The sequence below is a fragment of the Ochotona princeps genome, chromosome 10, assembly GCF_030435755.1.
Source record: "Ochotona princeps isolate mOchPri1 chromosome 10, mOchPri1.hap1, whole genome shotgun sequence".
Lineage (NCBI taxonomy): Eukaryota > Metazoa > Chordata > Mammalia > Lagomorpha > Ochotonidae > Ochotona > Ochotona princeps.
The window spans coordinates 10,721,961-10,749,891 of record NC_080841.1 but is presented as its reverse complement, the minus strand read 5'-3'; positions in this window follow the sequence as shown (position 1 = coordinate 10,749,891).

Sequence of the window (27,931 nt, the reverse complement as noted above, 5' to 3'; positions counted from 1 at the left end):
GCGAGGAGCGTGAGGCTTACTCTTTGCCATTTGACAACATTTTGTATGATTTCCCACTGTACAACTCACTGCCTTGTGACAATGCCCACACATTGAGTCTCCCAGCTCCTTTCTGTTTCTTAGCTTAGCTGCTAGCCCATCTCTGTGAGTTAGAACTAATGCCCCCACCTTGCAGAGAAAACAGAACCTCCAAGGGTTTTGTTTGACTAAAATTGCTCAACTAGGTTTCATCCCCAGCTACTCAACTTCTGATCCAGCTCCTTACTAACATACCTGGGGAGATAGTGGAAGACAGCCCAAGTTTTTGGGCCCCTAAAATCCATGTGGGAGACTGGAAGAACCTCCTGGCTTCTGGCTCCTGGCTCTTGGCTCCTGGCTTTGGCCTGGTCAAGCCCTGACTCTCATCGTTATTGGGAGTGTGAACTAGCAGATGGAAAACCTCTAACTCGTCCCCTACCTATCTCCATAACTCTGCTGTTTAAGTAAATAGGTTTTTTTTTTAAAGCCGTATCTCTTTAATTAACTCATCTCAATCCCTAAAATGCTACATTTTAGGAAGATAAAGAAACATTTCATTGGCTTTTATTATAAAAATAATTTGCACTCACTTAAAAAACAGACAATAAAAACATCTATGGAATAAATGATAAAGTCCTCTCTGTGATTTCTTCACCCACGTGCATAGCATCCTCAGAGGTAATTATCACTAACAGCTTGGCATGCATCTCCCCCTTTCCTTTGTGAATTCAGACATGTTGATAACTTTTATTAATGCATTCAATCACTTACTGTTGGAAATTTAATTTATTTTTTTTTTTACTATTGCAAAAAAAATTGCAATGAATATTCCATCCTTAGCCCATCCTACATATGCATCCTTGGGCACACATAGGAGCATTTCTGAAACACAATTTATTAAAACTTGGATGAAATAGCATATTCATGAAATGTTCATGGAGACTTGTAGAAACTCTGCAAAGCCAGGGTAGAAAGCAGAAGACTGAGTTTTGGTGAGTGCACTGGAAACTTACAACATGAAGCCTGCCACATTTAGGCTGCCATCCTAAAAGAAAATACTTCAGTTCAATCTATGGCTCTAATCACTGCATGGGACCTGGATGCAAGCAACGGTTGGTAAGTGTTGCTTTAAGCCACCATCAACGATTTGAACGTAATACCTAGGGATAACACCCCATGGAAAGTGTGAATGAGGGAGAAGATAGGGCTAAGACACCTGCATTCCAGGTTCCCTCCAAGAATGCACAGGTGGGTGGCAGTAGAGATCTGGATATGCGAAATGATTGGTAGCACAGGGAGAGGGAGGTGAGAGATGTGAAGATGAAGATGTAGGAGCAAGCACGCCCGTTGAGGTAGAGTGTTGCTAGAGCTGACTGCTGAGTGCTTCGTGCAGCTTTCTCCCTAACACAGACACGGCCATGAGAAAGCAGAGTGGAGAGGTGAAAACTCAAGACCATAGAAGGGTCAAGTTAGAAGTCTCCTGGAGAAAGTGCTTAGTAAATTGCTTGACTGTAGTGCTTCATCTCCTCCTCTCTAAGCTTTCTGAAAGAGCTGCTCTGAGGACAGTCACATTCCATGTCATCGTCATTGCCTGTCCCTCTGGCAGCTGAGAGAAGCATCAGGCCGTGTCAGACCACTTGATTTCCTCCCCAGCTTCCTCCTTTATCTTCCGGCCAGAAAGCACAGGTCCCTTTTCCATAGCTGGACCCTTACCTGTGGTATTCTTTCTGCCAAAAATAGTTTTCCACTAATCTGTTACCCCAATTCTCTGGCCAACTACTTGCATCTCTCAAGTTTAAACTTCAACTCCAGTCTTCTGGGATGCTCCCCTGACTCATGAGCACATTTCTCCCATACCAGTTTATTCCTTTCACTAAATATTTTCAGAGAATCCTTCTCCATCTACACCAATGACTAAATAATTATTTGCCTAATTGCTTATTGAATGTCTTTGACTAGGAGAAAGAATTGTAACAAAGAAAAGGTGTCTACCTTGAGTAGCAATGTATCTGTACCCTGGTAGGTACGCTACAAATGTCGTAGGTTGAATTATCAAATGGATGAGGGAAGGATGGAGTAGACACAGTGAAAAAGAAGCAATCAAAGGGACTTGGGTTAATGGACTGGATAGTAAATAACATGAAAAATAAATTTCCTAAATGAAAGTTAGCTGTTTCAGTGAAAATTTACACATAAAATTCAGAACTCACCATGAAACAGGTGCACTGTGATAATAACAAAGCCCTGTTTTTACAGCCATGTGGACCATTTTGAAGGTAAATATAATCTTGATTAACACATGTGCTAATAATCATGGATAAGTATATTAAAATAAACATGTTTAATGAAAGACATTAAAGCTATGGTGAACCTGCTTCTTTTTTTCCTGAAATACGCACAATTTAGGTTGGATAATTTGCTTTACGATCATGAAATATTAAAAATTTTTTAGGAGTAAAAGGACTATTTCAAGCCATTAATCCTAGTCTCCAATTTCTAAAAAGAGATTAATCTGAGAATTCCTGTGATAAGATAGTGTTGATTTGATTATTCGAGTTAAATTTTTTCCCATCTTCAACTCTTGAAGCTTATTTAGCAAAACATATTTTGTCAAAGGTGACCAAACACATTAATTGTAAATGAAACATTGCCTTCCTCATAAATATGCAATTAGCCCCTCCACCCTTGTTAAATATGTGTACTATATTATTTACCTGAAGTGTTGGACTTATTCCAAACTCTCCACATAATTGCATAATTAGGCGATTTCTTTCTACGGGGATCATGCGTTCAAACAAAAAATGTCTGTTTTATCATGCCAATATATCTAAACTGTAGACATTCCAATAAAATTCTGGCCCAAACTCATTAGGTTTACTGAAAACACACAGGAGATGCCATTTAAGTTTTAAGCTAAAGGGGATTTCATAAACATTACATCAGCTAGCGTTACTACCAGACTCATTCAATAATAGATAAATCAAAAGGTTATATAATGGGTGATGAAGCAAAGACAAGCCTCTTCTGTGTGGCACAGGTACATCAGATCAGCCTTAAACACTGAAGTTATTTTTCAGTTAAACCTAATTCTTGGCAGTCTATCTTCAGCAACATGAAAGTAATCAAATCACCCTTCATTTCAACTTAAAGTTATAGAATTTCTTTCAAGTGTTAAAGACTAAATTGTCCATAATATTTTTGTAATAGTAGATTTTGTAGTAACTCCAGCCAGATTTCCTTGTGGATTAAGATTCATTTATTTTATCAGTAATGTTTCCTGAAGAACAAGATTCACATTTTGAGTTGGAACTATAGATTCATATTAACTTGGTTTATTTTCCAAGAACTAAATCAAAAAGTAACCCAAGTCTTCATCTTCTAGAGCATCAGACCAAATGCTCACTTTTATGAATTGCAGCAATGAGTGAAGTCTCACAAGATTTAAAATCTATTAGACATGTCCCACTGAGAAATTCATTTGTTTTCATAAGCAGAAAAAACACAAAGCATCATACTAACAATAGGTATGTGATACACCAAAGGACAGCCCATATGCTGTTGTCTTCTCTGCTTTAAATATGTCCCATGTTCTCTCGCCCTAACTCATTTGGCTGGAGTTGTTGATCAAAGAAAGTTATGCATGAGAGACTACTCTGTTCAGGAATGAGGGGTCTGTCAGGCCCTGAAACATGCCTGTGATTTATAATATATGAACTCTGTGTGGAAGAAGGTAAATAAATTAAAGCAATCTGAAAACAGATGGAAAAACACTGTGTGTGTACAATTTGTTGGTCACTTCATTGCACAGCATGGTGTAATCTTTTGATTTCTAGAAATATTTGGATGACATGGGAAGAAGATTGCTTCTAAGTGCAAGAATCTGCACACTGACACACAAGCACACACATATCAACTATGTTTGTAATACTATAGTATCATCACACTGGAGAAATAATCTTTCTGCTCATATGCTTATGAAAAGCGTATTTGATACAAGTTGTCAAGGATGTGGTTAAGTAGGTTTGTCCTTGGCAGACAGGTTTCATTTTCATTTTGATTTACTATATGTGATTACAGCTCAGCAACTTTCAGCAAAATTTTCTACTTGCTCATTCAGAAGGGTTTAAACCAGACCAGCAACAAGCAGAAAAAAAGGGAGGAGACAAAGGCACAGCAATTTGCATCAGTCTGCTCTACTGCATCGGATTAAAGGAACTGGCCAACCCCTACTCCACCCTTTCCACCGAGTCTTTGTTGGCAAGAAGATGGAGTGCCAAGCAGGAAGCAACAGAAATTACTAGGATATCTGATCTTTCAAAGTCATGGCCACATACTGACGTAAAGGTGGATTTTCCCTCCAAGGATTTAGTAACTTGAAAGAAAGAGAGCGTGAGAGAGGGCAGGTATTTCCATCTGCTGGTTCACACTTCATATGCCCACAGTGGGCTGAGGCCGGAAGTTAGGAAGTCCACCCAGGTTTCCCATATGGGTGGCAGGCACACAGGTTCTTGAGTAATCATCACTGCACTTGCAGACTCTTGAGCAGAACTTCTCTCTCTGTAAATGTCATCTCTTAAAACTTCATGAAGACTTGGGCTCAGCACAATGGCCCAACTAGCTAACCCTCCAGCCCCAAATGCCAGGATCCCATATGGGTGCCAGTTCATGTCCCGGTTGCTCCACTTACCATTCAGTTCACTTTTGTGACCTGGAAAAGCAGTGGAAAATGGCCCAAAGTCTTGAAACCCTGCACGTAAGACCTAGAAGGAGCTCCTGGCTGCTGATTTTGGAACTGTTCAGCGTGGGCCATTGTGGTCACTTGGGGAGTGAACAATCAGAAAATCTCTCTCTCTCTCACTCTCTCTCTTTCTTTCTCTCCATAAATCTGCCTTTCTAGTAAAATAATAATAATAAATAAACATTTTTTAAAAACTTCACGAGGACTTGATCATGAGGATTCCACCCTAATGACCCAACCCAATCACTTCCCAAAGCCTCCATAATTTCTAAACAAACTAAGTAGATAAACTTTCCATGCTCTTAGCTTTTTTAACACAAGGCTTTGGGCACCAAACCTTTAATGCTTGAGTCTTTGGGAAACAGCATCTATCAGACAAATACTCAAGCCATCACACATGTCTTTTGTGAGAAACATAACTACATTCATATTTTTCCTCTGGAAACATCTATTTAGAGCCCTTTCACATTTTCTCTTTGTTTTGCCTATTTGTGTTTGAGCTTTCTCTACTTACTGGTTATTAACTCTTCATCAGATGAATGGTTTGCAAATATTATCTCCCACTCTGTTCATTGTATCTTTACACTGTTGATTATTTCCTTTAGAGAGAGATCAGAAAACAGGTACCAAAACACAGCCAGATGGAAGCAAAAACTCTTTATGTTCCATAGCACAGTGGGGTGACTATAAAGTTCACAATGATGTGCTCTGTTCCATGTAAGAACTGTGGAGGCGAGCTGGAGGGCTCCAAACACAAAGAAAATAGGAGAAAACGGAAAAGCTAGTCTCCTTGTTTGATTTATACTGTATATGTGTGTTAAGAAGTTACACTGTCCTCCAAAAATGACAATAGTACATTTTAATAAAATTTCAAAATGAATAAAAGATTAACTACAATATTAGATAGCATTTTTCAGTATTAATAAAAATCTACTTTGGTCTGTTCAACACTTTCAGAAAAATATTTATTTTCCCAAAGGCCAGATATATCTGAATTATTTGATCTCTGATGTATTTATCTATCACTTATTTAAATCTGTCTCACACTGCTGCCCACAAAGCATTTCTGAGTGAACAAGAATGTTCCAGAGTATTTGATGGATAAATAGCTTGCATAGAATTTAAGCTTAAGAGAAGAAATCAAGGCCCCGGTGCGGTAGGCTAGCAGCTAAAATCCTTGCCTTGCATGCACCAAGGATCCCATATAGGCACAGGTTCTAATCCCAGAAGCCCCACTTCCCATCCACCTCCCTGCTTGTGGCCTGGGAAACAGTCAAGAATGGCCCAAAGCCTTGGGACCCTGCACCCACATGGGAGACCCAGAGGAGACTCCGGATTGGCTCATTTCTGGCCATTGCGGTCACTTGGGGAGTGAATCAGCAGATGAAAGACCTTCTTCTCTGTCTCTCTTCCTTTCTGTGTATCTGACTTTTTAATAAAAATAAAAACTAAGAATAATTATATTTTTTATTATTATTTTTTATTGTATTGTTGTTGACAATCTTCACATAGTCAATTACGGTAAAAAAAAAAAAAGGTTCAGGGGGTATAGGGAAGTGGGTAATAGTATTATGTCCCTATTGTTCCCATCATGTACCTGAGGTAAAGGGGGATATTGACAGAGAAGCCCCACCCAGTTTCCCACCCACCCCAAGTCCCGGATGTGGGACATGCTCTGAGATCCTTGCTCAAATGGTTTCAATAGTTCTCCAGTTATGAATCGCTGCCAGTTTCACTCGATGAGGTCATCCACTGATTGACACAGTCCATCATAGAGTCTTCATTTACCCAGTATTTCGCTGCCAACATATAGCTGAGGTGGTTGATTGACTTGCTCTGTCCTCTGTCTTTTCTTGGCCAGGGTTCTGAGTCCAGAATTTCGATTGGGGAGATCTCCAAAGAAACTTTGAGGTATTCCCAGACCAGATTCTTGTATGTTCTAGCAAGCACAGGGTCCGGCACAATCCATCACCACGAACAGCTGGTGGTTTCAATTGCTGGGTTGGTTCTGTTTTCATCACCGACTTCCACTGGAACCAATGGGTGTTGCAGTCCAACATGGTTCTGCCCAGCACATACTCGGCCCTTGCATCAACCAGTGAGAGCTGCAGCCTAGTCGGGGCGACCCACAACAACCCCCACCAGGCCCACCCCCTACCCTGGTTTGCCAGTATGCATAGCAGACTAGTCCAGTCTGTCCCACATCCCATTTGGCTCTTGTACTTGTCAAAGGGTATTAAAGCTTAGTTCCATCTAACCAACTCAACTCTCCAGCCCTCACGGATGTTGTTGAGTGCCTCTCTGTCTAGCCACCCCAGCCCCCGTCTTAGTTTTCATGCCCTGCCGCGGGAGTAGTGACCCAAGAGGGGGGAACCCACAATTTCCCTCCCAGGTCTCTCTCAGTCCTGGTTTATGCACTGTTCGGTTGGTTCTGTGATTTGACTTGACAGAATTAGTCCCCAGTGCCAGCTTCTGCCAGTTGATGCTGTGGCTAAGCCCAAACATCCCTCACCCACTCTAATTTACGCTTGCACCAGCAGGAATAATCCGCCTAGCCTGGCTTTTCCCTGATCTAGTCCACATGCAGCGCACAGGTGTTGCAGCCTTGCTTAGTCTGGTCTGTCCCCTTCCCAGCCCAAGCTCTCCAGTGGGAGTAGCTGTCTGGCGAGGGGACCAGCCCCTTAATCCCCCCGCCGGCTCTGCCCCTCGCTTCCTGGATCTTGCGAGTGCTGCTTGGGTGCTGCTGTCAAATCCAGTACAGGCAACCTCACCCTAGCGTTCCATAGTGTGCACTGGTTTTGTCAAGACCAGTCCTGGCTCGACCCACACTCTGTTCTGGTGTTCGGATTTACCAGTGTATGACATGAACTGATTCAGCCTGGTCTGCCCCTGACCCATGCCAAATGTATGCCAGTGGGAAACTTTCCATGGCCTATTCTGGGCTGTTTCCTATCATGCTTCTTGCACTTACCTGCAGGGACTGTGTCCTGCCAGAGGAGTTGCCCAGGCTCCTCCATCAGAACCTCTCCCAATGCCAGATTTTGCGCATACCAGGGGGTCCTTGAGCCAGCCCTATTCAGTTCACCTCCTGTCCTAGCAGGAACAGTGGCTTTTCCTGGCTTGCCTTCACCCCGTTCTGGTTCTTGTTGTTGGATGTTTCAGCCCAGCCATGGCTCGTCCATACCCACGTACAGCTCACACATGGCTCAGTATGGGGTTGAGACCCAGCCTAGTCAGTCCCACATCCACCCTGGTTCCCCATGACACCAGATGATGTTGGGGTCTGGCCTGGCCTGGTGTATCCAATCCCAGCCCACACTAGTGCCTCGGGAGATTGCAACTGTTTCCTAGATAGAACGCAACCCCATTCCAGCACACGTGCCCCTTGGTGGGAACCTCAACCCAGTTAAGGTGTCCCCTTACCTCCCCAACTGGGCCTGTTCCTAGCCATAGATCATGCACCTGCCAGTGGTTGCTCTGACTTAGCTTGTCTCAGTCCCTTACTTGTCCTGGCCTCTGCCATAGACAGTGTGGCTTAGTGTCCTTGACTCAAGTAGACCAGTAGGTGCAAGAGCATGGCTCGGCATGACCTGTGCTCCATGCTGGTTTCTAGTTTTGCTTGTAGGCGAAGGTTTGCTCAGTCCTGCCCAGTATATTCTGTTCTGTTACCAATTTCTTCAAAGGAAGAGTTACCACCATTGGGAATGTTAAGGATTGACTGAGATCCCAGAAGCACAGTGGGATCAACCTGGAGCTGCCTAAGCAGCGATTCAGACAACCAATACCCCCGAGCTCCCTGGCCAGGCGGTCAGCAGGCAGAGCCTGGCACCACATGGTCCACTGGCTGCACTGGGGGAGGCGGAGGACTTGTTCACTGCCTTGCGGCAGTGTCTTTGGCGTGAGCCCCCAGCATTGGGTCCGACCCGGCAGGGGCACCCCCCACAGCTGCCACACTGTGAGGAGCGGCACTTGCCCCCAAATCCCAAGGCCCGAACCCCTCCCAAACTCACCCAGCCACCAGATATTAGCAGCTGGGCGGAGCTAGGAATTTTAAGCCAGTTCCCAAGTTCCCTCATGGTGCACTTACCCTGAGGAAAGAGCTCTCTTGGGTCCTGGGGGAGGCGGAGGACTCGTTCATTGCCTTGCGGCAGTGTCTTTGGCATAAGCCCCCAGCATTGGGTCCGACCCAGCAGGGGCACCCCCCACAGCCGCCACACTGTGAGGAGCGGCACTTGCCCCCAAACCCAAGGCCCGAACAAGAATAATTATATTTTTCAAAAGTTTAAAAGGAAAGGAAATCAAAGTGTCCACTGTGGTCAGGGCAAGACCCCACACAGTGTCCCCCAAGATCAGTGAATGTCCTCGCAGGGACCAGCACAGCGCCCACCAAGTGCTGTTAACCACACTCATATTAAAAGCAATTCAATTTGAGTCATCTAATTCAATCCTCTCATTTTGTAGATGGGAAACTGAAGTCCTTTCTGAGATGACTTATCCACACTCAAATGTCTCATCCATTTTCTGACTGAGGTATAGTGGGAGGACCACCACGGTCCTCCCTTTCCCACACCACATCCCTTCATGTAGTCACTCCTTCAGGATATAGACTGTATAAATAAAATAATTCCTTCTCCATACATGGAAATCTCCTCCACTGCATAAGATCCCTTCAAAAGACACTATCAGTTGAGTTCCCCAACTTGTATGTTACAGTTCCCACAGTTAACTTGCTTCTACACACTCAGAGGCAACACCCCCCCACCATGGTCATGGACCTTGAAAGTGAGGTAAGCTGTCCCCCAAAAAAATACAAGGAGCACCTCCCATACTCTGAGGTGTCCTTGAAGTTCTTTGATTAAGAATGATATTCAGATGGAAACGTCTCCGACCTTCACAACTCCGTTTTCTCTGCACAAGTTTTCTTCATGAAGTAGTCTGCTCCATCAACTGAAGCTTTTTATTGCTCAGGAGTGTATGTCAGCCAAGAGCTGTGAGGTCGGTTTTAGGGTATTTCCTTGGAAGATACTATACATTCCCTTAGGAAAGTGTCATATCAATCATAACTGGCTTCTTTATCAATATTCCTACCTTTTTATACCTGGTGGAATAAGCTGAAAGACAGAGGACAAGGTTAGCGGAAAGTAATTCCATCATGCTATAAACCTCAGGTGTTTTTCACATGCCTTTGGGCATTGCAACCTTCTCTACTTAGTGAGCATTGAAGCCGATATAAAGTTTATACTCATTTCTCTGACCCCATTACAAGATAAACTTTTTAAAGTCCCCTTTTGACACTTTAGATCCCAAGATGCACACAGGGGTCAAAGTCTTATGGCCATGTTATAAATTCCAAAAGAATATTGTTGTCGAAGAATTGACACAAGCTTAAAAGAAAGCTGCTGAGTACAGCAGAGGGAACATAAACAACAGATCCAAAGGCATTTAAAGAACAAACTATAAAATGTGTCTTAAAATAAAACCATTTAATTGTAATGAATGTTTTGCATGCATCACAGAATGTCAAACCCATTGCTGTGGAATATACCGTGTGGGACATCATTTTAAGGGTAGCTTAAATAATCACCATGGACTTGAGTTTTTCCAGTTATCTACTATGTAATTTACCCCCTATGGCTTGGGAGTTTAGAGCCATGGCCGTGATTCTGCAATCCACACTGGACCAAGTGGGGTGGCTCCTTCTCTGATCTCACCTGGCCTCACTCGTGTCATTCAATTATCCAAGGCCATTGACTATGGCTGGAAATCCAAGATGGCATCCTTCGCATGTCTGTCGCTTGAGCTAGAATGGTTGGAACATTATGGTATAGTGGGAATGTACTGGCCACCTCTTTACTAAATTACTTCTGAGATCTTCAGGTAGGCAGCATTTCAAAGAAAGAATCCATCAAAAGTAATTTAGTAACACTTACCAACACAAGGCGTATTTCACTCAAACAAAATGCAACAACATAGGGGTGACATTTTTAAAAAGCTGATTACACTCACAGGGAATGTGTTGGAGGCAGTAAATTACGCCATCTTAGCTTGTCTTATATGATTATTGATTATTACTATCTCCCTCACCCTGGAAGCCACATCACATTTTAAGCTTACTCACTCATGAATTCATTCTTTTATCATGTATCTGCTAATTCAACACATATTTTGGAGTATCTTCTGTATGACTGATACTGTGCTATGTGTCTCAGTGACGTAGAAAGGAACTACCCTTAGTCACTTCCTTTGAGCAACTCAAAGCTTTGTAGTTATAGCAAAGGTAAAGGGGTCCTGTCACAGAAAAAAGAAAGAGCCTCTGTAAGGCACGGTGGCAGATAAGAGCAGTTCAGAAAAACAGAAAAGATACTTGTAGTATGTGTGGGGAACCAACTGAGGCTAAGCCTAGAGCTATAAGTGAGACTTCCAACGACATGCCTACACAATGGTGTATTAGGCAGGGCAGCTGTGGAGATGTGGTAGCAGAAGAGAAACCTCTGAGAAACTCCATTCTCGAAGATCATGTTTTCTCTGTGCCTTCCAAGCCCTAACATCTCTAGTGCTTTTCTACAAGGAATAGTGATGCAGACAGATGGCCTAAAAGTATTAAATGCTTCTTAGTGATGATAATATCATGTAATTACTGCTTCTTGAAGTCCTCTCCTGGTGTGTGGGTCTTCCTAGAGGCAGTCATTAGGATTGTTAATATCCAACACAGAATTAGAATCAGTGCAGCTGGGATTAAAAAAAAAATAGAGAGAAAAGCAGATAAAATGGGGAGGGGAGAAGGAAACACAGCACACCTTAATGTCAAAACACAAAACTGAAATTCCTTTCTTCTGTTCAGCGGACTTCTACGAGGATGTTTAGCTCCAGAGCAGAGCTAGCAAGCAATAGATGCAATAGGCAATTGGCAAAGAATCAACTTCTATTCACATTAAAAAAGTATGCCATATCTACTGTCTGCCAGCCACGTCTGAGGCACAATGTAGACACGAGGCATAGAGTGATAAATGAAATAGATTTGTTTCTGCTATTTTTTGGTATTTATCATTCTTTGCTCAATGGAGAGACCCATGAGACATTGCCAGCATGTGATTTTCTTATTAATAAAGCAAAAGACAAAGAATGGGATTTCAAGGAACTCAAAAATTAATCAGAAGTTCACCTTTCACTTGACTTGGCCAAATTATAATTAGACTTTTCATTGTCACTACATGGAGGTTTTGCCTTTCTCTGCATTAGAAGGTAAATGCAAGAAAGAAGTAGTCGAGAAAACTGTATTTTGAAGACGAGTGTAGGCTATGACTGAAGCTTCCGCACTTCACTGGAGATATTTGTGTCTGGGCATCTGTATGAACTTGCACCTAGAGCAAGACGCACGGGAGTGCTATGAGTGCACCATTCTCCAGCACACACTCTTAGAGGCTAATGCTATAAAGCACTCAGAGCAAGTTCTTCCCACTGCAAGTAGCATTTAGTTCCTTTTGTTTTTCCTTCTGATACATAGTTCATAATTTAGCTACTCCTAACTGCTCAAGATGCAGGACCCCTCTATTGCAAGATCGCATTGATGCCTTTCAGATAACAAATTTCTGTAAATATGCATTGAGTTTGTTGAGTTCTTGAAACTGGCAATATCTATACATCCAATACATTGAAACATGGAGATGTTTCAATAGACCACAGCCTTGATCTCTGATATTGAATTGAGTTTTGCGTTGCCCCCAAATCCACCGTTCTCCTCTCTGGGCCTCTCCTCTGCCTCAATTTGGCCCATGGTCAATGGGCGATACTTCTCCACAGAATATCAAATATTAATAGTGTATTCATTTAGGAGGGTTGGAGAATGCATCTAAAAGTTAATTATTTTCTAGCATCAACTAAAATAAGGCTATCAAAAAGCATTTTGTAAGATTTTCATTTTGACTACCAAGTTATTTAATTGGGCTAATTTAGTGGAAGACTCCATGCTGGAAGCCAAACTTGTAATTTAGAAGATGGGGCTTTTCAATTTAAATCTCCCTCTTTCCTCTTTTTTTTATTACAGCCAAAAACAACATGCTGTTTTAAGAGTCTGTGCATTATAAACGTTTATGTCCAAACCCCCTTTAAAATTATTCTTTTCCAGACTTTAAGGGGCTAGACCTATTAAAAAGTTTAAGATTTCCTAAGTCTTAGTTTAGGAGGAAGAGCAAAAGTGGTTTCCACTCTTCTACCCTTTGCATGTACAAATTCAAGGCTGAGTTTCTACAGAACCTTTTTCCAAATTTATTTCCAGCTACTTTTGTTTTCCTTAAGGGACCCTTGAAACACTATATTGCTACTTTTCATGTTTTTTATTTGCCCTCTGGAACAATAAAAGCTCAAAGGTTCATAAATATGCATTCTGTAAATGTATTATGCTGACAAAGTGTTGCTCAGATAGCTGTTTTTGCCTTTGGGGAATGAATAAGTTTACAGCATGCTTAAACAACATGGCAAGGCGGAAAGAGAGAACCGAAAAAGCAAGGAGAGTAAAGCAAACAGCAAGGAGTGGGGAAGAGATTTTTGAAGATAAATAAAGAGGAGAGGAAAATCGTGGGCGGGGAGGGGGACTGAAAACCATACCGACTCATGAAGAGAAGAAGGGACCCACAATGATGTGGGCGTGCCAACAGATAGCAGAGGCCAAGTGCACTGTCAAGAAAGAAAAATAGCTGATTTTCTACCAAAGAGCAGAAGTCATTATTTCCTTTCCAAGTGGTTGGAGCCAAGCAACATGCCATATTTATATTGCAATTTATGTCAGGCTTTTATCAAACTAAAATTTGAACACAAGTTTTTTTTGTTCTTAGTTCTAATTCCTCCTGGTCTGCTTCCTTCCACTTAAGTTAGATAACCCGTATGCCTTACGACCATCAATCTGTAAGCAATAGAAAGAACAATGTATTTCACTGGCAGGAGTGAAAACTCCCCGAGACGTGGAAATCTCTCAGGTTAATGAACACAAACGCAGGTCGTAGGGAACCAAAATTCAGATCTGGAGTAAGTTGCTCAAGTGTGAGAATGATAATTGTCTAACATTATACTAACAATTTGCTTTCTCCTGAGAAATTAAGTGTGGAATTCATAAAACTATTTACATATTGGAATGCAAATTCATGTAGCAGGGCCAGACACTCTGGCACAGTGGTTGAAGTTGCCGCTTGAGACCTTATAGATGCTCCAGGGCCTCTGCTTCTGATCCACCCTCCTGCTAATGTGCATCCCAGCAGGCAACAGTGATGGCTCAAAGTCTTGTATCCCTGACAGCAAATCAGGTTCCTGGTTCCTGCAGTCGGTCTGGCTCAGCCCCAGCTGTTGCAGGCATTTGTGTAAAAGCTCTGTGTGTGTGTGTGTTACTCTCCTAGCAAATAAATAAAAATAGCTAAATTTTAAAAAATAAAAGTTTACCTCCAAAATAATAAAAGTAAACAAAGTACATTCATAACTGAAAGCAAAAATATGTTAAAAAAATCATAAAATCTCTGCGAGGAACTGAGTATTTCAGAAGTGGATGTACTGGATTGTCTCTCATACATTAATAATAATTACCAGGTTGCCACAGACATTTTTATTACTGTTCAGTGCAAATATTTAAAAAATAGTATGATCTCTTTGGCTTGTATGCTTCTTTTTAAACTGATCCATTTGTGTAAAACTTCTTGACCCTCATCCTTAATAGTTGTGATTCAGCCACTTCCCATTGTAGTGGTTGTGGAACTCCCAGCCAGGCTTCGCTGGACACTCTTTCCCAGTAACTACCTGTGTTTTCTTCAGTATTTCCCCCACACCCCGTAACTAGGAAGTCAAAATGCCTTTTCTAGACCTCAAGAAAGTTCAGTCGTGTGTATGTCTGCCTCATTGACCAGTGGTTTCTGAGGCTTTGACATGTCATTAAGCTGTTCTCCGAGGAGTCTCCAAATATGAAGAAACCACCACAAGGGACAGCATGCGGTGAGCGCTGTGGGAGAGACACATCCAAACCCTGCAGGAAGTGCTTGACGCCGCCTGGGGGGAGGGTGTGGGGTCTGTGAATAGGCCCTGGAAGGCCTAGAGGAATGAGCAAAAGCACTCAGACACAAAGATCCAGAGAGGGAACTGGGGCGGGGGGCCCAAGGCAGCTGTGTACCATGCTTTTAAAAATGAAGAGCAGAGAGCACAAGCTGGGAAGCCAGGATAAAGCTGGTTCTGACGGAGCTGGTGAACGCCACCAAACAGCAACTACGACTCACAGACCAGTGCATTTCAGAATTTCTATTACAACATGTAAAAGGAAAATCCAATACACTTGTGAGCAATTAGTACAAACATACATGCAACATTCAAAATGAAGCTTTCACACCATTAAGCTTTATCACACATTACGCTTTTGATGTGTGAAACATTCTCATATTTGATTATAATCTGTTCCATTTTTAAAAAATTGTTTATTACCAGTTTATTTTGAAGATAGGTATCTTCCATCTTCCAGTTCACTCCCCAAATGCCTGCCACAGCCTGAACTGGACCAGGCCAAGTCAGAAAGCCCAGATCACAATCTGAATCTCCCAAACGGACGCCAAAGACAGTCTTCTTCGACTGCCTCTCCATGCCTGCATCAGCAGGAAGCTGGAATCAGAAACTGGGCCAAGACGCAATCATCCCCGAACACTGGGACACGGGATGCTGGTTTCACCAGCGGAGTCTTGACCAGTGCAACCAGAAAGAAAAACATCTTCTTAAGGTCTGTTTTAGTGTATCAGGTTAATCCTGATCTAAATTCGGAAGAAAAATGTACCTGTTATGGGTGTTACCACATGAATGATACGTACTCAGTCTGAACTTGACTTAGTGAAACCAGGGAAGATGATATATAAAGTGGCAGTTACCGGTGTGGGCCAGACAAGAGCCCTGTGTTAGAAGAGCAAGCAGAGTGTTCTTAACATCAGATTGTCTGGAAACTTCATTCATGTTAAACATTTAGGTTTTTGCCAGATTGCCACTCTAAGAATGATTTACATTATTCTTTTTTCATAGCTGACCTTTAAGAAGGGCAGTTTTTTATTGAATAACTCACTAACAAATAAGGTAACTTGTCAATATATCTTCTTGGAGCTGCTCAAAATAGTCTTCTTAGAATATCCCCTGGGTACAAACTGGGTTTTAATTGCATGGCAAAACAGGAGAGAGATAGGCTCTGAGCAGATGCTGGTGGATTCAAATGGGCAAAGTCACAATGATACATGAATCTTTCCTGGCTTTTTCTCCGAGTCGGTTCTAGAGTTGGAATCCAATGCTGTGTTCACATTAGATCACCTGAGCTGTGGGTTAAGGTTGACCCTCTCCTGTGCCTCCAGCAGACAGAGCGAGCGGAAGTTAACACGCAAGTGCATTGCCACCAACACAATGGAAATGAGCTGTTCATTTCACTAACTCATCTCATCCCAATGAACATTCCAGTCTAATGCAAACCTCCTTGCTAAACAAATAGCCTCCCACTCTTGAGACGCCAGTGCTGCTTCGGAGGTGTTGTGTGGTATGTGGTCTTCAGTATTCCCCCATTTCAGCTCCATTGCTTTTACATTCCATCCCCTAAGCCCGAATGACATCCCTTAACGTATGAGCCTTTTATCATAATCTTCCCCCTTCTCTGTGACTTTGATTTCATTCCCCTTTTACTTTTTTCATGCTTTCTGAAGAGAACCATCCTCTTTTAAGGAATTTCATCATATCACTGAGCCTCTTTAAGGAGACTTTAAAAGCCAGCTTTCATGTACTTACCATCCTCTGTCCCCCGAGAACCCAACCAAATCAACTGCCTCAGTGGCTACAAACAAATCAAAAAGCCCCAGAGCATCTATTATTTATTTATTTTAATATTTATTTATTTATTTATTTAGTGCTTTGCATTATAAGTGAGTTCCAAGGGTTTTTCTTGATTCAGACAAAACCCTGTGTATGGATATGCAAAGAAAATGGTATGGAATGGAGAGAAAAGAATCATGGAAAGCATGATGTCCTGCACGGTTTTAAAAAGACACCCGGAACCACTTGGACTTCCATTGGACTTCCCTGGCTGCTCTGGATGGGAACTTTCTATGACTCATTGTCCAAACAATCAGCAACTGCTGAAAAAGATCAAAGCAGCAACGATACATAGTCTGGATTGTACGTGTTTATTTCTTTGCTTATGCATTGATTTATGGGTGAATCAAAGGGCTGTGTTTATTTAGGCTAATGCTTTGGCTTCCGTGCCTCAGAGCATTTCTTCTGCATTTCAGTCCTATTTTTCCATCTCTAGCGCTGTGTGCTCTGTTGCCTTCACTTGAGCTGATCTTACTTCTGTTTGCACCCAAGCAGTCATGGTCTCTACCTAGAGCACTCTATTTAAAAAAATAAATAAATGAAAATTTACTGTAGTTGAAAGAGTTGCAGAGAGAGTTCTCACTGGTTGGTTCACCCCCTAAACAGCTGCAGGACCCAAGCTGGACCAGACCAACACCAGAAGCTAACAGCTTCTTTTAGCTCCCTCACGTGGGTGCAGAGGCCCACGCACCAGGTGTCTTAGCAGGGAACTGGATCAAAGTGTAGCAGCCAAGGCTGAAATCGGCACCCATCTGGTGCTGGCACTTCAACTGGAAGCTTAATTTACTCCACTAAACCACAGGTCCTGGGACAGCTGTCCCGCCAGAGACTTTGCCAGGTGACATCTCAGTTCCTGCACACTTTTGTCTCAATCGGAACCTCTTATGATTATATATGCCAGGGGACTCCAGAAAGTTTGTGAACAATTGAATTAAAAGAGAAGTTCATTTTGCCATAAAGTAGTTTTGAAACCCATGCAATAGAAGGTCTTCTAAAAGTTCATGAACTACATGAGTTTCAACATTTTCCAAACAAAATAAGCATCTTTTTTATTGCATTCTTTTCACGGGCTTATAGAAATCCCCTTATACACACACTCCTGGAACTCATCCTGCGCCTCTCGGAGTAGGGATAGATTATATTGAGTTTCCTCCATGATTTCTTTCTACTACACATAATCACACAATCATTTTGTGTTTGCAGTTTACAAGGTGTTCACCCCCCCCATGAGGAAGGCTCCTGGCTGCTCCACCACACATCGCCATCATGGCCCAGAGCACTGTGAGGGTTATGACTACGAGCTGTGCGACTTTGGGGACCCTACTCACCCTCTCTGTGGCTCATATTTTTGTGAGCAGCAATCGTTCTGTGGGGCTCTTGAGAGGATTAAATGTGTTAGCACATGTAACACCTATGTCAATGGAAACACAATATGTGGTAGGCACCACAAGCCGTGGCAGATTGGAAGTTCAGAAATAGCACTGTTGCATTATTTGATTGTGAGACCCACACAAAAGGCAACCCGTTCATCTCCCAAATCATCCACAATGCTTGGCTCAGGTCTTGGGACAGGATGTGATGACTTAAAATAGCAATAAAGAAATTAATGCGATGTTCTTTCTATTTAAGGCTTTGAGATAACAGTCTACTAGGGCGATCCACAATTCTTTTTAAGGGATAAAACAAAGTAGTTGCATTCCTGACAGCAAGCAAAGAGCCTGTTAAAAGCAAAGTCCAGGAAAAGCTGAGTAAGGAGAGTTTTTAGTCTGGATTTGTTAAAAAGGGAGTGGGTCAGGGATGTGCAGCTGGGACCTGTGTTAGATAAGAAAATAAGCCTTGCCAAAACCCCATGGCTACAGCCAGAGGTGGAAAAGCATTAGAATGAGGTGGTTCCCTCAATTCTCAGGCCTCTTCAAACAGCGTACAGGAGAGATCGCAAATTCAACAAGGCCCTCCAGGTTGCCATCATCAATGGCTGTTCTTACAGCCCGGGATACCAACCTTCACATACAAGGATGTTTTACGGCAGCTGCCCTGGTCCCTGGCCCTGTGACTCTGTGCCTGCCTCTCTGTGTGTCAGTGATGTGGATACAGGCAACGATGCTGCTGCCACGTGCTCAGGGAGGACTCGGGAATGAGACACATCCTGATCACCAGTACTCATTACCCACCAGGAGGCTGGTCAGATGCAACAAATCCCTCCCCTTCCACGGCCACAGCAAACTGACCACAGCAGTAAACACCCTGAGCACAAAAAAGGACAGCTCCCAGCGGCACGTCTGCCCGTGAGTGACGGTTCATCTCTAGAGCTGGACTCTCGGGAAGTCCCCTGCGACCCTGGACGCCTACCAATGTGCTCCATCTAGAGCAGGCTGTGATGCAAGCGCAAATCACCCTCTGTGTTTGCAAGACTGCATGTGAGAAAAAAATGCAGCGGTCTCAATAGCTTTATATTGACGACCTGTTGACATAATAATGTATGCTGTTAAATTGTTGATTAGAACCAGTTTCACCCTTTGTCTTTACTTTTTAATGTGGTTTCTAAAAGCCTTCAAATTGCATACGTGTTGCACAATTGTACTTGGCCGGTAGCACTGCAGGCACAGGGCTCCCTGTGTCCCCAGCAGGGATGCTGGCAGTGCAGCAACAATCAGCTGCCTTTCTCACACGCTTGATTACTAACCCTCTGTACTTCTTATTGTTGATAAGCAACCTGGCTAAAAATTAAGCAAAAAGGGGCCTGGCATGAAAGCCTAACAGCTAAAGTCCTCGCTTTGCACGCACCAGGATCCTATATGGGCGCTGGTTCTAATCCTGACAGTCCTGCTACCCATCCAGCTCCCTGCCTGTGGCCTGGGAAAGCAGTCAAGGACAGCCCAACGCTTTGGAAGCCCACACGCTCATGGGAGACCCAGAAGAAACTCCTGGCTCCAGGCTTCGGATCGGGTCAGCTCTGACTGTTGCAGCGGCTGGGAAGTGAGTTATCAGGTGAAAGGTCTTCCACTCTATATCTCCCCCTCTCTGTATATCTCATTTTTCAATAAAAATGAGTAAAATCCTTAAAAAATTAAGAAAAATATTTTAAAACTTTTTATTTATTTGTAGAAAAAAAGCTTCAGAGAGAGGCTAGTTGCTAAAATAAATGGCACTGAATTAGGTAGATGTGATGAATATGAGAAAGGCAGACAGACTGTAAAACACCTTAATGGTCAGTACAAGTAACTGCAACATTTTTATTAAGCCTCATTTATATAAAAACCAGGAATATGTACACCGTATTATGGGTGTTATTTAGGTGAAAATCTCATTCTAATCATCCAGAGAGCTAGTATCAGAAAATGGCTGAACAAATGGCTTTGTAGACATTTGAGGGGAAATCAAAATTTTCCATTGTACAGGTGTCTTTTTATGTTCTCCCACTGAAACTATATTCTTAATTAATCAATGGACATAATTGCATTGGAGTGGAGAATGGTTCATCTGCTTCTCACTATTTCTATAACATACCTGAGGCAGGATAACTTTATAGGGAAAAAATTCCGTTATCTCACAGTTGTGGAGGTTGCGGAAGCTGCTGGCCCGCACAGTGTGGCCCAGGCGCTGGCTAGGACCCCACTGGCTGCCTTCCCTCACGGCGGACACAGTGATCAGCGTCTCTAAGAGGGGCTGGCATCTCTACAGAAGGGCCTGAACTCTCACAGTTCTTTTCACTCTGCCCTGCCTTTACAATGTCTGAGGCGAAGGACCATGCGCCACACACCCTTGGTGGCTGCCTTTAAATTTCATTCAAAACTTAGAAGAGGATTTCTGCTCTATCCATATTAATTAAGAAAATACCTGGAGCCAATGGAGCCGATGGCTAGGCACAGATCCCTGAAACCACAGCCGTGGTCTCCTGCCGTCATGCCACACTGCCTCTTGGCTTACAACACAATGTCGGCTAAGACTTATATTTGTGTGAGGGTAACGACTCTATCCTAATTCCTCTAAGCCACTTGATCTTTATAGGACTAATCCATGTGGAAAAAAATCAACCTAAGACCACATTTTCAAGAGCTAGCCTTCATCTACCATATAAAATTATATTACACTTACCAAAAAATAAAAATAAAAAAGCCCTTTCTCCAGGTGCGATTGAATTTTCCCATTTGGCCATTTCTTCCTCATTTAGAAAATGCAAGCAGTCAATACAGAACATAACTAAGCCCAACTATTGACCTCAACAGGTCGATATGGATGTTCGATATTAGTCAGACATAGTCAGTTGTCAAATTTGCACTCGAGGAGAAGATTCCTATTTCAGTTCTTAGCACTTATTCCGGGAAGCGACTGCATCCCTGTGGTCTTCTCTGTAACCTATCGGTCATATTCAAAGCAAAACTGCTTTCAAATGCAATATTGACCTTACGGAACAGCCCTGGAGGACAGAGCACTGGCTCCTGGTCTGAGGACTCCTGCAGCTTGCAGCCAACACACGGATCCTGACTGCTCCGCTCACCCTGCTCTGGGAGAACCAAATTCACAGGGGTGCCAAGCAGGGATGGGTCTGAGCAATGACAATGCAATCCGGTGCTCACTGCATTCATTTCCTGCTAAAATCTGTACACCTTTCGTTCACAAAGTCAGTAAATAACAGCAAGTTTCAGTAATCAAGAGAGAACCATGGAGATGATCAGAATACTCTTAGTAAAATGCATCACCTTCTGGGCTGCAGATTTGGGGACTGGATTTATTTTCTTTTTTAAGATTTATTTCTTTTTATTGCAAAGTCAGATACATAGAGAGGAGGAGAGGCAGAGAGAAAGATCTTCCATCTAATGATTCACTGCCCAAGTGGCTGCAACAGCCAGAGCTGTGCCAATCCAAAGCCAGGAGCCAGGAGCCTCTTCCAGGTCTCTCACATGGGCGCAAGGTCCCAAGGCTTTGGGCCGTCCTCAATTGCTTTCCCAGGCCACAAGCAGGGAGCTGGATGAGAAACGGGGCTGTCAGGATAAGAACCAGCACGACATGGGATCCTGGTGCGTTCAAGGTGAGAACTTCAGCCACTAGGCCACCACACCGGGCCCCGGATTTTATTTTCTAAAGGCAATGATTCTCTCCTATGTTTCACCACAGGGAAGAGATGTGCATCTCTCTTTTCAGTTCACCTGTGCAAGCGTGAGCATATGGACGTACACGTACAGTCGCTTCATCAAAACAGCATCAAGGAAGTGAGCTGCAGTGCCAGTCGTCTGCTGCTTCCCTGTCCAAATGGCTGTCGTGGTTGTTGGTTAAAGCCAGGAGCCTGGAGCTCCATCTGATTTCCTACAAGGTGCCAGGGGATGAAGCACTCAGGCCATTCCCCACTGCCTTGATAGGAGCATCAGTAGGGAGCTGGACTAAAAGTAGAACAGTTGAGCCTCAAATTGGCACTCATACCAGTAACACAGGCAGCCGTTTAATCCACAGTACCACAAATGCTTGCCCAATATTGTGGTAAATTTTAAAGAGAAAGCAGAGAAGTTTAGAAGAGCATTCACAGAGGGAACGAATATGGAATCCAGATCTGTATACAAGGATATCAACCTTCCCTCACTCTCTCCTGCAAGAACAACTACTTCCCCTCTGCTTGGCACTGTGGAGTAGCAGGTGAAGTTGCTGTTTATAAGCTTGGCAACCCATTTGGGTCCCATTCAAGTCCTAGGTACTCCACTTCTGATCTAGTTCCCTGCTAATTGCCTCAGAAAGTGGCAGAAGATGACCCAAGAGCTTGGGTCCTTACCACCCATGATGTGCTAGTAATGAAACACACAGTGGGAGACAGGAATGAATGAGCTAGTCTCTGGCGGCAAAGAACCCAGTGTCTGACGTGAGAGGCAGGCATGTAAGTACAACATGGTGGTGAGAAACAAAACAGACACAAGATTGGGGAGTCGGCATAAGCTTCAGCAAGAAAGGAGCAATCACCACCTGATTTCAAACACAAACAGGAACTTTTCACCTAAAGAGTAATTTATAAAAATCACAGACCTCAGTCTTAGAAATGAATGAAAGTTGTTGGTATAGTAAGAAATCGTGGCGATGATTAACAGTGAAAACTAAGAAACAGAAAGAGAGAGAGAGAAGCTGAGACCTAAACTGAAGGACTGTGATTATTTCAGAGGCTATCAGAACCCATCAGAAGTTTATATCTTAAGAAAAGAGAAGACAATATCAGATTCCTATATTCAAAAGAATTCTAGCAGGATTGGGTATTACCAGGTACTGGCGTATTTGAAAGCGCAAAATGAATATGCAGATTACACTGGAGGAGAGACAGAAGAAAGAGAGGTGAGTTTTACAATTACTGAAACACAGAAGAGAGTTGATGACAGCCTCTAGACAGGAAGAAGGAACAATATCAGGAGAAACTGACCCAACACACGCTCAGAAGGTCTGATTGACACCATTGGTTGACTGGCGTGAGGAGGAGGAGAGACAAAAGTCTAGAACTCCTGGATTCCACATTCACAGGATCTCATTCTCACAACATCGGTGTTTTTTCTGTGGGGAAATTCTAGCAAGTCTGTTAGTTACCACGCCCCCTCTGTATTTGTAGAATCATGTCTTCCACAGGTCTCCTCTTTAAGTTTTACATTCCACAGATGCTCTGTTTCTTGCTTTAGAGCGCACCCCATGCGCTTGGCACACAGTGAGCTCTGTTTTTATTGAGCAAAGGAAAGAGGGAAATGAGACAAGAGGTTCTGGAACTCAGGGGGAGCAGCATGCACTGGTCTGTATGTAGGGTCATCAAATTTGACTTGAAAGTTGTTAAGTCACTGCTGTTATTAATAAATGTCTGTTTCCCACTGGCATCCCAACACAGATTTTATAAACCTACTCACTGTTTCCTGGCTAAGGGCATTTGTAAATATAAATAAACATGTTTATTTGGGTGTATTCAGTAATAACAATCATTTTGCCAACTTGATGTTGAAATATTAAGCTCATTGTTCATGATTTCCACACTGTCTACACCAGCCATTTAGAATAGAGATTAACATATTGACATACAACAGGAAGAAACAGAAAAAAGAAATATTTCTCAAGGTGAGTAAAAAACCACTTGGTATGTTTTAATATGCAGCATCAAAATATCCTTGTATGCTTAGCTCGATTTTATCTTTACCATGGGCCTGACTTAATATAAAATGATTGACAAGCTCTTCCTTTTCATCTATTGTAATGTACTCCAATTGCCTAAGCATTTCTTAATCAAAAGGAGAGTTCTTCACCACCCTTGGTTATCAAAGGAGAGGTTGCCATAGCTATTACTGAATCAAAGAATTATTCTTTGAAGAACCTAAGGTGAAACATTGAAAAATCCTTCCGGGATACAGATGAAAAAAAACACCACGTGAGTATTTCCCCCCAAGTATCCCTTGCAACCCGTCGGAAGACCAATAAAAACACAAACCCACACTCGCTTGGTTCATGAATTCATGTCTCTTTTTCTATTCTTGCATTTTCTGTGTGGCTGCTGATCTACTAATGTTACTCGTGCAATGTGGAGCTCCACTAAGTAAAAAGGCCAGCCCTGATTAAGGAGTCAGGTGAGAAAATGACCTCTGAAATGCTTTCATTTCAATAAACCTTTTATGCTAAAGAACCGGGGCAGGGTGGGAAGACAAGCTTAAGGAAGGGGACGAGCCAGGACACATGAACAATGGCAAGATTCCCTGCATTAAGTTGCACTCTGGCAGCTATAATGCCACTGGGTAAAATTTATTTAATTACTTTGTTCTAGAAATCCAGGATTTTTTGATTCAAAAGAAGGCAGTGAGACATCCTATTGCGAATTAAGGTAATTAGCACATATCACATTACCCAAAAGCTAAGTTTTTTAAACTGAATAATGCAAGGCAGGAGTGAGTTAGACTTTTTTTTAAAGCTGTTACTGGTGAACAGAGTCTTTTTTTAAATTTCCTTTTAAGGTGGAAACTGAAGTTGTTAATGTGCTTCTTGAATTTAACATCTGGTAGCATTTTCATCTTTTGCAAACTAGTAAAATGTTATAGTATTTTTGACAGTGGGAGTTCAGTGCCAGAAGAAATTTTATCAGTACAAAGAGACTACAAAATAGGTTTCTTACTGGGCCACTGGGTTTCTTAATCCTTATCTTACAGCATTAAAAAAGCGCTACAGGGAAGGTGCCATTTGCCTATAATTTCTCTAGGAATTAATTTAGGGAGAACATAATAGTCAAAAAATGGGATACAGCTATTCCCCTACAGCGTGTGAAGGCATAGGGCAAAAATCTGCTCTTATTTAAGTGTCCTAGTTATTGAAAGACTTTATGAAGACTGCTACTTCATTGAAATCACGTTTACCTCCTATTGACTGAATACATCAATTACATCTCTCTTTTATTGGGCTGCATTTATCAGTCAGTAAGGGGGTTAATCAAACAACCTTAACTTTTATTACCATGTGATAAATACAAACCTTTTAAGCATCACCAGCAAATTTTTAATATGGGGGCAACTGGAAGCTCTGTGGGACCATCAAGCACTGTTGTGGCAAGATTATTAGTATGTGCAGGAGGGGCCTCGTGAGGGACCCAGAGGCATGGTGTCCAGATTGGAGATATCAGACGCTGGATCAGCATTCTGGTTGTGGCGTTTGTGAGTCATGGAGTTGCTCGAGTTCTCAAAAACCGGTAGAGGTTCTAGTTCCTCAGAGTTTAAAATTGGGCAAATATGAGTTATGAAAAGCAAATTGCATACTCTGTGTGTCATCAGACTCAAAAAAGTCTTCAATAGTCTTCTGTTATTCCTGTAGGGGGCGCTATAAGAAGCTTAAATTGACAAATTATTTCAAACTTTCAGCCTCCCTCTGAATTTTGAGCTGACAGAAGCTAGAAGCGGGGTGCGTGTGCGCGCACACACACGCACGGTTTGTGTTTAGCCATGGTTAAATCACATAGTAGGGAAAGACTCGTCCCCCCTGGTGTCCAAAAGAAGCTATTTAGCAAGGACTTAAGAACATAAATTACTTCTTTGAGGACAAGGAGGATCATGCCCAGTAAATGTTGTGTTCTGATTAAAATGTCTGGCTAGACTAAATTTGTCTGTGGTGTTACAGAAACAAATTGCAGGTCATAAAAAGAATTAGCACCTTTTCAAAAGCAAAACTAAACAAGAAAAGCATTAAAAGTCTCAGTGAAGAAGAAGAAAAAAAATGTTACTACCATCAAGTTTTCTGTGCAGCACTCCCATGCAATGGAGGCAAGGGACTCATCCAAGTAGGTCTTGAATATTTTTCACTTTTTTATGATTGAAATAACATCATCACAAATGGTTTTGAATGCCTACCACGTATCTGGCAGGTGCTAAACACTTTGTTTCATTTCATTGAATCCTCGCCATTCCAGAAGGAAATAGAAAGCTAGAAAGAGAAGCAGTTTGCCCGAAGTCTCACAGCTGCAAACACAAATAGAATACAGACCTTGGCCCTGGTCTTCCGGTCCTCCAAGCAGACCCCTCCTCAGTCTAAGGTGTGCCTTTGAGACCAACTGTTTGCAAAGGCTCTGAAAATGAGAGAAACTCAGACATTCACAAAAAAATAACAGTTGTCATGGGAAAAAATATCTGGGATTTTCCTTAAAATCCCTGATTTTAAGGAAATTCCTTAAATTCTTAAACTAGAATACTTTAAATTCCTAAAAGTATAGAACGATGTGTGTAAATTCTTCCAACTTTATGTGCAGTCAACTCACTTATGCAAATTAAACACTTGAAAATATACAGTGACGTTTCTAAATGCTGTTGGCAATGACGACCAGAAGAAGAAATACCAATTCTAGGAGTATCGACACATCACTCAGGTGGGTGAAATGAAGCTTGCTTTCACGAGACCATAACAAAAGCAAGAACAGAGCTTGGACCTACTGCATTATCCAGGCCCTAGATCTATGACAAATCCCTTCCCTGTTACATCAATGAGCGAAACTCACTGGCTGATTTCACAACATGAGATAGAAAAGTATCTGTCTTCCAAGACATGAGCAGGCAGGAACGAATGAGAAGATTCATTTTCAGCTAGCAAACAAAGGAGTTGCTTTCACTCTACTGTTTTTTTTTTTCTTAAAAGATTTATTTTTATTACAAAGTCAGATATACAAAGAGGAGGAGAGACAGAGAGGAAGATCTTCCGTCCGATGATTCACTCCCCAAGTGAGCCGCAACGGGCCAATGCGCGCCGATCTGAAGCCGGGAACCAGGAACCTCTTCCAGGTCTCCCACGCGGGTGCAGGGTCCCAAAGCTTTGGGACGTCCTTGACTGCTTTCCCAGGCCACAAGCAGGGAGCTGGATGGGAAGTGGAGCTGCCGGGATTAGAACCGGCGCCCATATGGGATCCCGGGGTGTTCAAGGCGAGGACTTTAGCCGCTAGGCCATGCCGCCAGGCCCCCACTCTACTGTTTTTTTGTGACAACAATCTCATTTCACGTCAGGGACAGAGTGGCCCTGACTCTTGCCTAAGTCAAAGTGTCACTTTGGTACGTTACCTAATCTCATTAAGGATTAAATGATTCATAAAGAACGGAAACATTATCCAGTCCAGATTATTTCAGGTATTTGTTCAATAAATACATATTTTAATTGCATCCCTAAATAGAAACATTTATATTACATCTAACAATGAGCTATAATTTGCCAGATGCTTACTGTATGCCAAGAGCTGAAAGGAACATCTTAACCTGGATCAATCTATTTAATCCTTGCAATAAGTTTTGGAGCTTGTGTTGACATAAGCATGCAAGCAGCTAGCAAAGGGGAGCTGAGGTTGAAACCCCTTTCTGGAGTCCCGTCTACACTGCAGTGTCCCTACACTGCCAAGCTCTATCCATTTCTGTGTAGCAAAAAAAAAAAAAATCCTTAATAACCTTCATTTGCTCAGAATGCTATTATAATAATCAGAGCTGGCATTTCCACTCCCATGTTGTACCTGACGCCATGACACTTCAGAGATTTTTATTAAAAAAAAAAAAAAAAAAAAACAAGGAAATGGGTTACACTCGTGCTTCCCCCAATTCTATCCTTAATGTGTATTCAACTAAACTCCACCCCAGGTGCCACTGTTCCCCTGCCCTGTGCCTGCAGATCCTGCAGAGGGAAGAACCAAACCATGCTGAGCGCACTCTCCCTTGAGCATGTGGCTTTCCTTTTGGAATGTATGCTTTTATTTTGCATGCATTTATGGCCTGATCCTCGCCTGACCTTGGCCTACATCTCATCCTCAAATTCCTTTTTCCATTGGAAACAAGAACCTGGACCCAGACACCCCAAAACAGT